Below are 10,895 nucleotides of genomic sequence, written 5' to 3' on the forward strand. Positions count from 1 at the left end.
GGGAAATCATGTTTTTGTTTAATCTTTGTAATATATCTATTATTACTCTCTAACTTTTTGGTTATTAGTTCTGTGTCTCAGCTGTTTATTTTCAGCTGTTTATTTTCACTCTTCTCCATTTTTTTCTGTTTACAATATAATTAAAGAGTTAATACAAACTATAGAGTATTGCAAAAATATATCTTAGGATTGTGGACTTAATCTTTTATTTAAGATATAGTCAGTGAAAGATTCTAGTTTGGTTGCTAAATTTTGTATGGTTAAAGCTTCATTCATAAAAGGAAAGGATTAAAGATTACTCTTTTAATTCATAAAATAGAAATTATTTCAAGCATACTTAATGTGTAAAGTGTATATAACAGAGAGGAAAGAATTCTAATTACATGCTTGACTTGAGGAACTTAATTTAGTTGCCTGAGAAAAGTTAGTTTGATAAAATATTTTTGTTGATGTAATTTCCACAGACCAACATGGTACTTTCACTCATAGACTGATTAATTGGTGACAACTGATATTTTTATTTTTGTTTCTAAAAAGAGTAATAATAGATATTTTAGATAATAACATATAATAGATATGTTACAAAGAATAAACAAAAACATGATCTCCCAAGTAAAATTTAAACTTCATATTTATTAATATTTCTATAAAAAGCTTAGCTTTGTAAAATACTATTTGGCTAATTGTAGTTCTGAATGAGAAAGTTAAAACACTGACTCTTCCTGGGAAAATATAGGAGGAAATCGCCATTGCCTGGGTTAGGTAAATATAACACATTAAGCAATAATCATAAAGTTTAAAGAAAAAGATGCATTGGTCTCCATTCAAACTAAGAAATTCTTTTTATTAAATCATGCCAGGAGCATGAAAATATAAGCTACAACATGGATGGATTTTGCTTCTAAACGTGACAAACTAAGTCTCTACCAGATAACCCTCTGCAAAATGCAACTGAAAATCTTGGACATAATAGGAAAAGCAACTACCTGAAGAGTGAACAGCAACAGAAAGACTCTGGTGAGGAATGCACTTTGAGAGGATTAGAGCCTGGGAGCTATCAAGGTTCTTTTGCTTGTAGCCTTGGGCCAAGTTCAGTCTCTGTAGCATGTACCGTCTTTCTGGCCAGAGATACCTGGAAAGTGGGGTTGGGAAACACTGAAAGCTGAAGAGAGGGGAAGAATCCCCCAAATATTTCTACCCACATCTCCGACTGACCCCTGAAACCACATTTATAGGATGGACTGAAAACATCTCGGCTAAAGACAAATGATCTGGGCTAAGACCCAGCTGCATCCTAAGGAATACAGTTTACAGCTCAAACTCAGTGAAGAAAATTATTTGCTAAAACATATGAAACAATATTCATCAGAGAAATCTTACAGGATTCAGAATCTCCTTAAGTTAATATTCATAATACCTAGGGTATAATCCAAGATTAATAGACATATGAAGAATCAGGAAAATAGAACACATTCTCAGAAGAAAATCAATGGAGTCTGATCCTGAGATGACCCAGATGTTTCAACTAATAGACAAAAATTTTAAAGCAGCAGTTATATGTATTTTTAATAAATAAAACATATTTTCAACGAATGAGAAAGAATAAGTATTAAGAAAGAAGTAAAAACAACGAAGTTTTATTTTCATTTCAAATGTCAATTCTGCAAAGAAAAGTAGAATTTATGGAATAAAATATTCACACACAATAAAATTGCTAAAATTAAAAAGCAGTTAACACTAAGTGCTGAGGAGGATGTGGATCAGGAAATCTCATACATCACTGGTGGGGATGAAAAATGTTCTGGAAGTTTCTCAAAAGTTAAACGTATATTTAACAAGTGACTCAATAATTCTATTCCTCGGTATTTACCAAAAAGAAATTAAACTATGTCAACAAAGACTGGTACATAGCAGCTTTATACTCAACAGCCTAAACTAAAGCCAACTCCAATGCCCACTAACGGAACAGATCCACAAACTTGGTCTCCTCACAATTATAATAGTATGCAGCAACAAAAGTGAGTGTTGGGCTTCCCTGGTGGCACAGTGGTTGAGCGTCCGCCTGGCAATGCAGGGGACATGGGTTCGTGCCCCGGTCTGGGAGGATCTCATATGCCACGGAGCAGCTAAAAAAAAAAGTGAATGTCTTACTTTTATTAATAACATGTATATCAAAAAAAATAACATGTATATCAAAAACACTTTAATGACTGAAGGTAGACAGATACAAAAGAAGATACGTTATAATTCCTTTAGTATCACATTCTGAAACTGGCTAAACTCTTTTGTACTTACAGACTGCAAAGCAATGTCTACGTGGGTTTGGGATGGAGGAGCTAATAATGTTGTGAAGCACAAAGGGTCTTTGTGGGATGAAGCAGTGTTGTGTCTTTTTTTTTTTTTTTTTTTGTGGTACGCGGGCCTCTCACTGTTGTGGCCTCTCCCGTTGCGGAGCACAGGCTCTGGACGCGCAGGCTCAGCGGCCACGGCTCACGGGCCTAGCCGCTCCGCGGCATGTGGGATCTGCCCGGACCGGGGCACGAACCCGTGTTCCCTGCATCGGCAGGCAGACTCTCAACCACTGCGCCACCAGGGAAGCCCAGTGTTGTGTCTTAATTGTGGCAATAGCAAAATATTTTAATAGGCAATCGAAAATATGTAGGGTTAGCATCAGAACTTACTCAACTGTTGACGAGTTATAGGATATTAAATTTAAAAATTTGTTTAAATGTTCTTAACCCAGGTTTCCTTTGCTTAAATGATAGAGAGTCTTTTCATTATTCTTAAAACCTGTCAGCATCAAGGAACATATTTTGTGAAATGCTGCTGTAGGGGGATAGAAAAATAACAAACCAAGGAAACTAAGTGTAAGCCCCTTACTCCCTTGTAGAAGATAGAGCAGGAATACAAATATCTCTATCACATTTAGTGCTAAGTGCTATAAAAAGATTTTTTAAATGTGCTAGAAATTTTAACAATGTATCTCCCATGTCCCTTCTTAAATGCAGTTTAAAGACACAAGAATGAGACCTTCTGAGCTAAAATTTCCCCTGGTAGTCTCTGTTTTTAATATAACCTACGTGCTAGAAATATTAACACCTTCCTAATAAATTTAGATATGAAGAGAATTCCCTTACAAGGAGAATTGTTTTGATATATAATTATTTAGTTGTAGGAATTTCAGAGGAACATAAAAATGTTGCTGAGTAGGTACAAAATTCTATAGGTTTAGAGACAATGACACGGACCCAATTTATATAATCCTGTATAACATCAAGGGAACTCTTAAGTTCTGTTTTGCTAATAAAGTAGAAGCTAAAAGGTGAAACAGTTTCACATATTTTCATGTCCAGCAGTCTAAATAAAACCTAAAGGAAAGATTGATCTGTGCTTTATGTTCTTCCCCCACCTTTCTCAATGTCCCTAACAGAATTGATTTATTTGAGCATCTAGTTTTTAAAAGAACAGTTTCTAGCAAAACTTATGCCTATAGTAACCTTTGGCAGTTTGTCATTTAAAAGGCATGGTAACCCTTGACCAACAGATTTTACAACTGTTTATCTTTCTTTGAACCTTACACACATTGAACCCAATTTGCTGAGTAGGTGTGTTTTTCCCTTGTTCATGTTTTTAACACATTTTGCCTTCGTGGTGTTAAAATAATAGAGTTTCCCCAAACAACTATATTATTTTCATCACATAGTTTACATCGCATTATTTCAAGTCCTTTTTCCCATCCTAGTTTACCATCCTGAGTTTGAGCTGCATAGCTGAGCCAGCCTTAGGCAGGTTGCAAATCGCACACCAAAGCACCTGGGCCCAAGGTCACCGCTGACTGCAGGACCTCTGATTCATTCCTCACTGCAACAGCAGGGCCTGGGAACTCCTGCATTCACTCCAGTTCTTGACAGAGACTAAAGTAAGGGGTTCTTTCCAAGCATGCCATGATGTCCAAAAACTTTTGTGCATTCCTAAAATGTTGAACTGTTTGAAAAGGCTCAATAAAGAATGAAAAATCTATACGCACAAAAGCTAGCATTAGTTTGGAAAGACAGAACATTTCCAGGGCTGTCCTGATTCTGACTCCAGTTATTGGGAAATCTATGCCTCGTCATGGGAGTAATTTTTCTTTGCCTTGCTCCCACCCTCTCCAGCTCCTAGTCTTGAGTTATATACAGCTTGAGTTATATACAGCTTTGGTCATGGACTCAGAGAGACTCCATTACTGCAGACCCACACAGGCCTCTGAGGCAGAAGTTACCACTCGCTGGGTCTTCCCTCCCTTATAACATTTAGTTTTTCTGTTCTTCTATAATGTACATGGAAGAAAGTTGGAGGAGAGTATCTGTTTTCACATTTTACACATAGCAAAGTATGATGAATGGCTGAGGTATTTAAGTTCACATAATAGTTATCAGCCATTCAAGGTATACGGTGTCTTGACTTTCTATTTAATTCCTCACTAGATCATATTGTTAAAAAAGACTCTATCATATGGTTTTCAAATCATTAAACTCAGAAAAAAATTAAAATATCCCAAAAAAATACTTGTAATTGTACACAGGAGATTCAACTGGCTACCAGAGTTTTAAATGCTTACTTGAATATTTTTGGCCGTGTGTGAATATAAATTACATGCAAACGTAGTCTTTGTCATCAGAGTGAAATAGCTTATTATGACTAGGAGTACTGAACTAATTTGTTACATTTATTTTATTTTGTATTTTGAAGTTCATGTTAATATGAATGTTGGAATATAAGAGTCCTTGTAATTGGATTACCAGACTATCTGAGTATTAAAAAAGATGTGAAAAAATTGCTTCCAGTTCAATTAGGTTCAAAAAGATTTATTGAGATCCTGAAATATCAGACTTGCCAAAGGGGAGAACCATCTTCCAAACTCATCTTTCTTTTCTAAATTTGGTTGTTCAAAATCACTGCATTTACTGCAATTAATAAAAAATCTCTGGCAAGGCATAAGAGTGTTCCTGATGAAAGCTGCAAGCACTCTCCCCAAAAGACTTGGAATGACACTAAATTAATATGAGGGAGGAAAGGAAGAATTAATTAGTACATGATAGCAGAGCATTAGATGTTGATTTATTAGTCAGGACCAGCGTTAGCCGAGTTTAGTTTATAAACCTCAAACCGTATCCTTCCCAGGTTCGTTCTCATCACCACCATAAATTGTATATATATTAACTGATAATAATTTGTCAGAAACAAACATAAGGGGCTCTTAGTCAGATGGTGACACAAGTGTGGATGTGTATATTTCCTGTTATTAAAATGACCAGAGGAATATAACAGTGATGGGGGAAATTACATCAGCATAGAAAAATGAAGTTCCCTAACATAAGCAAATAAAAATAGAAACAAAGCAGGGCTCATAATATTATTGCCAGACATAGTAGTGTTCAAGGCAATAAACTTGAAAGGAATAATAAGGACTATTTTCTCTTGATAAATGTTACAATGCACATGAAATGTGGGGTTTTCTTGGTATAACTAGATTTTATCTTTCCTATATTGCCGATTTTATAATTCTGATTAATTAGAATAAATGCTGACCTGAATACGTTTTATGTGTAATATTCAGCTAAAATGAGTTTTATGTGGAATATTCTGGTGCTTTAATGCCCCCTTTTTTGGAGGAATGGGTAATATTATTTTTTACAGGTGCAGAAGGAGGTGGTAGTGAGTAAGACCATTGAACTAAAGGAACTATGTACATGTTAGTCATTCACTACACCCCTTCACAGGTACAGAACAATGGGTTTTGTTAAACTGTATCACATAAATGCATACAGAAATCTATTTAATTGTTACTAGCAAACTTTATTGGGTCAATAAAATTGGAAAAATCTGAGAAAATCATAAATTGTTGTGCTAAAGAGCATGTAATAAAAAATGTAGGGCAAAATATTTATAAATACAAGGATAATATAGGACAATTTAAGCTACAAAATAATTAATGATAGTGATGAATTATAACTAATAAAATAAAACAACTATCCATGAGTCTCTCCTGATATAAATAATCACATAAATAAATAAATAGGAGAGAAGGGAAAACTGTGCCTTACAGTATAATTCCAACATATAAATAGAGAAGGAATGTGAAAATGGAAAATCACCATTTACAAACACCACACAATCAAATTTGTTTCAAGCAAAGATGATCATAGATGCTAAAATTAGTGGGCAAAAGTCTGAAGAGACACAGAGTATTTCCATGCTCTAAAAATGTCACTACACAAGATACGTTTTAATAACAAAGGGAGAAATTAAAGTCGTATTTTATCCAAGTTACCATAGTGAACATTATAAGAAATGAGAGATATCAATGCCCATACCTCGTGATGTGAGGCACTGAGAAGGGTACACAGTCTGTGATATTCTGGCAAAAACATGCCTAACCTGAATTTAATCAGAATGAAACATCAGACAAACCTAACCAGAGGGGCATTCTAGAATATAACTGGCCGGTACACTTCAAAGTGTCCAAGTCCTGAAACACAAATGAAGGCTGATCAGCTTTCCCCGACTGGAGGAGATTAAAGACCCAAACAACTAATAGGAACAGGGGTCTGGGATCATCTCCTGGAGTAACAACAAAAAAAGAGCAACAGTTTAATAACTGACAAATTCAAATAAGGTCTGTAGATTAGTGGATAGCATCTTATTGATGTGTTACTCATAATTAAAGCAACCTCATACATTCATGCCGATATTCTCATAATATAATCGTATGATACACAGATGTAGCATTAGAAGTAATTTTAAGCCCTCTTCTACAAGAGAAACCAATACATTGAAAAACCTTACTCCTGTTCTTGGACAAGTTCAAGTCTTGTGGGTCTGTTTCTCCACCTCAATATGGGATCAATAACATAAATTTCTTGTTTTCAGTTTCAAATATATAAAAATAAGTGCCATAGGAAGTTCTTGTAACACAGTAGCACTCAAAAATGATAGTAGGGGGCTCCCCTGGTGGCGCAGTTGTTCAGAGTCCGCCTGCCGATGCAGGGGAGGCAGGTTCGTGCCCCGGTCCGGGAAGATCCCACATGCCGCGGAGCGGCTGGGCCCATGAGCCATGGCCACTGAGCCTGCGCGTCCAGAGCCTGTGCTCCGCAACGGGAGAGGCCACAACAGTGAGAGGTTCACGTGCCGCAAAAAAAAAAAAAAAAGGTAGTAGGCTCTTCATTTTTTCTCCTATTTATTATATTGTAAATCCTGATACCTCAATTTTAACTACAACCGCTTATGAGATCTTCTTGACAGTCAATTATTATTGAGAGACTGAATATGCAAATGAACAATGGCCAGACCACACATGACAACAGAAGTCTGACCCACAACCTCTGCAGAAATCACTCCAGGACTCCCAGACAGGGATGACGGCTGCCATCCATCATGTTTTTGCCACCATCTCAGGACCAACCAGAGAAAGCCAATGTGCTCCTTCAATAGTCACATACTTCCTTTTCCTTCCTTTATTTTGATCTTTGACTATTTTCTACAATTAAGTCTACTAACAATCCTACGTAGAGCATCAAATAATGCACACAATTTTTAACTGTTCTCACATTAAAAATATTTAATCTTTCATTTGCCTGTGGTTGTTTCCCCCCGCAGTTTCTAAAGACAAATTTTTCCCGTAAAACTATACCTCCGAGAAATCTGATGATGCTGGCATAGTGTTCTGGACTCTTGCTGTGGTACCACGGACAGCAGGATGCTCCTTTATTAAAAAATGTAGAGCTCGCTTGCAGCCACTCTCATAGCCAGAAGATCGAAAGCAAGATATTTTTAAACACAGGTTTTTATGAGACATGTATTTTATGGAATTACATTAAGACCAAATAATAAGAAAATCACTATGATGCTCTGAGCGTGGTGTAGATTATCCTGGCTCTGGTTGTGCCATTCTGTTGGCTTGACAGTACCACCCTGTGCATGTAAATATATGCAATGGTCTGTGGAGGCACCATGTGGCTTGGCATGCCAGTTATCACTCTTACCCCACAAGATGTCTTATCTGGAAAGGTCACTATGGCAGGAGATGGGCAATTGGTGGGAATCTATGGTAGAAGAAGACTTCACGAATCTTTCTCCAACATTACAGCCTCCTCCTAGCACACAGCATCCCTTCCATAGACAGGGCAAACAGCAGGTACTTAACAGGACCCATCTGAAAAGCTGGCCCTAGTTTGGTTTTTGGTAGGATTAACCTAGATGTAAGCTTATGTTCCTGTTCCTCATTTGGAATTTTGTATGTAAACTTCGAAACAACTTCAAAAATGTTCATTTACATAGAGGTCAGATTTGTTGGATTTTTCAACCAGTTCTAGATTGCAATATCAACTCCCCTCAACTTGTGATTTTCCTCTCCATTCTGCCTCCTTGAACGGTCATCCAGTTCACAGAGAATCATATCTTTGGATTTGTTTTTTCTCTTTCTCATTGTCCAAATCCCGGTCCTATGTACATTCTTCTTCCTACTCTTTGCTTCCACTGCATTACTTACATTCACTGGGGACTAAATTTTACCAAGCATGGTCCAAAGTGCTGGAGATACAAAGATACACAATCCCTGCTATTCATAGTATCACAGTTCAGTCAGGAAGGTAGGCAAGGAAAGCAGCACCTACAGAGAAGAAGAACGGGGTCAAGGTGTACATAGGAGTGGAGCGTTACACAGATGGTGGGAACGTGTGGTCAGGCAGGTTTCCTGGAGGAGAGGCAGCTGAGATGAGCGTTAAAGGGTCAGTAAAGGATGAGGCAGAGCCAGCTGCAAGGAGAGGGACCTGCGTATGCACTCAGGGCCCGACTTAGAAAGGACCCCTGCTTGGCTTAAAGCTCTGATGTCATCATCTTGAAATTCTTAGTCATTTTTGGCCAAGAGGCCCCACATTTTCATTTTGCATTCGGCTCTACAGATTATGTGTCTAGTTCAGGAACGAGGGAATACACATGGAAAGGCACAGAGGCATCAAAGAGCATGGTAAGCTGAGGCATGGCAGTGGGTTCAGTGTGACTGCAGGGAGGTGTGGGGGGGGGGGCCTGACTGGGCAAAAGTTTGGTGAATAAGAGGAGAACCTAAGGTGAGGGCGGGCCACACTTACGGAGTGAGAAGAGGGCTGCACTAAGCTCCAGAGAGAATTTCCGTGTAAAGAGATAACAGAGGTAGAGACATCTGCAGAGGAGATAAAGGAAGTGTGTCCAGAGAGAAGGGAAGGGATAGGAAGTGGAGAATTGGTGAAGTGAGACAAATGAATTTGGTCTCACTTGAGAATTTGGGCTTGCCATATGGAGGATACTGAACAAGAGTGGACATAATTATAGGAGTAATAAGGAAGAAGTCAGGTTTCAGTGGGTTCGTGGCTATGCTGAAGGAAAGGAAGAGATTAGAGAGGGCAATGTTAGAATTACAGAAGAGGAAGGGAAGGGAACGATGATGGAGCAAGTTCCCAGGAAACAAGGCAGAGAGTCCTCATCCCCTTGGACCTAGATTACAGGAGGGGATCCCACTAGCATCTCCCCAGCATTAGCCCATATGTACATCTCTGACAGAGCGGCCTCATCCAAAGCCACATTCGGTGGTGACTCCTCTGTCATGGCACTAACTGGCTCCCTTGACTCTTTACGTCTCTACTTTCCTCATCTCAGCATAATTTTTATCCATCCTTCACACTGAGCCCTTCCAAAGACTCTTCCTAAATGATGAATTTTTCTCACGACTCTTATTGTAACTGTTACCCGTAGTTCATAATCAACTAGAGTGAACTATCCCTAATGTACTGCATTTCTGCTGTGCCCACTAATCCCTTCTGAGAAAAAACACACCATGTTTCTTTAGTCATCCTTAAGTTCTTCTGTGTCAGGCAACCTACCATCTTTCTTGTTAACACGGTTCAGAAACTGCATCAAGGTGCCCCCGGGGAGCAAGCCAACTTGTGTGGGCACCGCAATATATTTTAAACTTTTGAAGGAAACGCAGAGATACTTGACATCTGTCAAACACTGCTAAGATACTAGCTTCAATAATTAGTGGTTTCAACATGAGATCACACTATATTACTTTCAGTAATGTCACATCTTTGCAAAGCAGAGGTTTGGGTGCTTGCTGTGAAAAAAAGCATGTGCAGTGAAAATCAATGCAGATCGAGAAATGAGGATTAAGAAATTGTGCAATGCCCAACAGGTGTACATTTTCTAGTACTGAGTAATGGTAGTTATTTAACTATAAAATAAAACTATTATTTATCTTTCAACTTACGTGTATTATTTTTTCTAATGGCCACTAAGTTGTTAAGACATAAACACTTAATAAGTTTTTTGGACTCAGCTACTTAGTAAACGGAGCTGTGTTTATTTTGGAATAGGGTAATGCAGACAGAGACACCAAGGCAATGTGTGGATTGACCAAGCTTGAGGATCTCTGCCCTGTGTTTTCAGACTAGGGACCCAGACTGAAGCCAACTGTGGCTCTCTGGCCAGCAGTCCGCAGTGGATCTGCTATGAGATCACAGTCCAACAGTGGAGAGAGCTGCTGAAACCAATCAACCCCAGCAGATCTGCTCTCCATAGGAGAGTCCACATGAAACGCACAGATGAGGACCCCGTAGTGGAATTGCCTTGGGATAGAGTGGGGTCAGAAAACATGGTGGAGAAGCAGGAGGCAGCAAGTGTTTGGACTGTAGCCCTGCCTGTAACTAACCCACCTTCAGGACTGAGCACCAAAAAAGGAAGGAGCTGGCCATTCCACAGTGGGGCAGACCAGTCAGGGACAGGGAGAGACAGGCAAAGACTGACCCCTAGGAGCAGCCTGTGTAAGCTGCTTCATTACAGCTGTCCTTTTACTCTGTGTGTGGACAGATGATGCCCCAGGT

This window comes from Tursiops truncatus, chromosome 2, assembly GCF_011762595.2.
Source record: "Tursiops truncatus isolate mTurTru1 chromosome 2, mTurTru1.mat.Y, whole genome shotgun sequence".
Taxonomy (NCBI): Eukaryota; Metazoa; Chordata; class Mammalia; order Artiodactyla; family Delphinidae; genus Tursiops; species Tursiops truncatus.